The sequence below is a fragment of the Malaclemys terrapin genome, chromosome 24 (genome assembly GCF_027887155.1).
Source record: "Malaclemys terrapin pileata isolate rMalTer1 chromosome 24, rMalTer1.hap1, whole genome shotgun sequence".
NCBI classification, from domain to species: Eukaryota; Metazoa; Chordata; order Testudines; family Emydidae; genus Malaclemys; species Malaclemys terrapin.
This window is the reverse complement of record NC_071528.1, coordinates 14,877,797-14,881,083: the sequence shown is the minus strand read 5'-3', so window position 1 is coordinate 14,881,083 and position 3,287 is coordinate 14,877,797.

Genomic DNA, 3,287 nt, shown 5'->3' with positions numbered 1-3,287 from the left:
GGTTTAGCCGCATGGCTGCCCCGAGGAGCAGGGAAGTGTCAGGATCCCCATTATACAGATGGGGAACCAAAGACGAAGGGCCAGAGTATCAAAGGGGTTTAGGCACCAAAGGTTGCAGCGCGGTCGGTGCCTACTGGGATTTGGAAGCACCCGCGCCCCATTGACATCCAGCCTGAAGTGTCTTGCTGCAAGGTCACCGAGGCAGGCGAGGGCGGAGCGGGGAGTCAACTCCAGCCCCAAGCAAGTAGGGTAAACACTGGACAGCTCACAACAACATCCCTAGCTCCTTGGAGAGCTCTAGACCCCTGACTCCGCCTGGCAAGGAGCGAACGGACCTAATGAAGGGCGTTGATTTTTTCTCATGGGGAAAAATTCTTGTAAATCTCTTGCAAAAAAACACTGAGGCAGTGAGATATCGGCCTTGGCTCGTCAGCGAACAATTCACGTGCTTATCTTAGACCCCCCCCAAGCACTCAGAAGGAATTGCCTGCAGCGAGGGGCCCTTCTGCACCATGTAGTAACTCTCTGCAAGCTCAGCTCGACCAGCGGTTTTCCTTTAGGTGAGTGGCGAACGTGACTCTGAGCACCAGAGCAAGGCTTTTCCTGTCAATCCATCACACCTACGGCTCCGGAGTTTGCCTTGCCAGGTCGATGCCAGGTTGGTCCCGTAAGAGCTCTGCACTGAACCAGGGGAGGTTTGCAGCACCCTATATCGGTGCGGGCGTCAGAGAGGCCTCTCCCCGCCAGGTTCCCAGCCATTTGCCTTTGCCACGTAAGGAATTCATGCTGAAGGGGTCTCCCGCTGGGTGAGAAGGCCACGTTCACAACTGTCATAACGGCCTGTTTGTTGCAAGGAGGAAGTGCGCGCGCGCACACACACACACATACACACACGGTGACCAGATGTCCCGATTTTATAGGGACAGTCCCGATGTTTGGGTCTTGACTTTTTCTTATTTAGGCTCCTATTACTCCCCATCCCCGTCCCGACTTTTCACACTTGCTGTCTGGTCACCCTACACACACACACACACACACACACACACACACACACACACACACACACACACACACACACACACACACACGTACGTTCTGTGCAGCGCAGCAGCCAAACGCTGCCTGGCAGCTCATTGGTATGAGCAAGACCCCCAGAGGCCCCGGTCCGGGTGCGGGGCCCATCGTGTGTGGAGACCCGCAGGGCGTTAGATGGGGGCTGCTTGTGCTCTGGCCCTACTGAAGTCCTGGTGAGTCCAGCAAGAGAGGGCCAAGGTTTCTATAGCGCTCGGTGCCCAGCAGCAGCCACTGAGAACAAAGGAGCACCCCCTCCCTAAGAACAATGCTTATCCCCCTCCTCCACTTGGAGAATAATGGAAAATCTCCCTCCCCCATGAGAACAATCACTAGCTCCCTCCCCTCCCAGGGAGATCAATGGGAGCTGCTGGGGCCTGAGCTGCTCTGGAAATTTGCCCCCCCAGCCCCATGCCTGTTTATCCCAGCTGGGGCACTTGGCCCTTTCCATCTGTCCCGCCCCCTCAGCGACTGGGCAGTAGGCCCTGGCCTTTGTCACTAGTGCAGATCCCGTCATATTACACACGGCTCCAGCCCCAGCAGATTCCCTCTGCTACAGAAATGCAGCTGCGTCTGGGGTGAGGCACGCCCCAGCACAAATGTGGGAGGAGCAGGGGTGCTGGAACTAGAGGTGCTGGGGGATGGTAACATCTGGGGAATTAGGAGCCAGGACTCCTGGGTTCTATCCTGGCTCTGGGTGGGTGTGTGCTCACAGCAGGGGGATTCCTGGATTCTGACACTGACTTGCTATGTGAACTTTGCTGCTCTGTGCATCCTTGTCTCCATCTCTAACGGGTCTGGGGGATGTAGTGGAGAATGCTGGTAGTGTTGTTATTCAAACTGTTCTCTCCAGGGACCCCTGCAGAGAACGTCCCTTCCCCACCAGCCCCCTCGCACACCCCTGCATGCATGGTATCTGGTGCTCCAGGCAGGCCTCCGAGGAATGCCCAGACACGAAGGCATGTCCTGCCAGTGCGTGAGCGGGGCTGCAGCCCGGGTTGGACCTAGTCCCGAATGGAGAGGGGAGGAGGTGTTTGCAGAAGAACGGTGGCTGAATAGTTTGGAGTGTGCGTCACTAACCTCAGAACCTGTGGGGACGACGAGTGCTGGTGTTGAACAGATTAGCACTCGGAATTGTTTTCCACCCTCCGTTTGGCTTTGTCAAAGGCCCTTACGAACGCGGGGGCAGATGGACGTGAAAGCTACTACAGCTTTGGGGTTATTTATTTTAACCTACTGTGAACAAAGTGGTACTATAAAAAGGTCAGCAGGAACCCAGGAGTCCTGGCACCAAATCCTCCCCTGCTCTGATCACTAGACCCCGCTCCCCACTCAAAGCCATAGACAGCACCCAGGAGTCCTGGCTCCCACTCCTGTGCGCTGATCACTAGATGACACTGCTCTGCCAGAGACAGGGACAGAACTCAGCCGTCTTGGTTCTCACGCTCCTTGCTCTAACCACTAGACCCCACCCCGTCCTAGAGCCATAGACAGCACCCAGAAGTCCTGGCTCCCAGGCCCCTGCTCCAATTAGTCTGATCCAGACAGAAGCCAAAGGCTATTGGGCTCAGAGGGGGTGCCCAGTCTTTGCCTCCCTGTTTGGTTCCCACCTCCCCATCTCTCACTCCAGGGCTGGTGATCAGATCCGGATGGATGCAGCCTAGTGCAAATGCAACACCTCCCGGCACAGAGCCCGGGGCGTGACGGCTGGCTGGCCCTGCTGGGCCCTGTGACAGCACTGGCGCTGCTCTGCAATGACGGATGTATGTTGGCCTGCGCCCAGGGAAGCGTCTGGGGCTTAGCAGGGTCTGTGAGGGAAAACAAGCAGGAAGGAAGAAGAAAGACCCAAGATAAGCTGTTCTCCACAAACACTTCAGGGTTGTTAAGAGACAATGCCCAGGCTGTTAGCTGGGAAGACTTTATCTCCTCCCTTGCAAAAGCCTGGCCAATGCCCAGGGACATGGAAAAACAGAGGAATGCTGGCAGCTTCAAAAGGGGGGCCTCCCAAGAGAGGGGGCATTGTTCGGGGGCACCAGAGGGAGACACAGGTACCCGCTGGGGTGGTTGCAGCAGCTAGGCCTACCTTGGCCACCATCCTAGGGGAGCAGGGTTTAGGTGCGTGTAAACTGCTCGTTGTTTTCAAATCCTCCCTCTCGGAGGCTCCGTTCCCTGTTAGGATAAAGACGGCGGGGTAAGAAGGCTGTCTGGTCACCGCA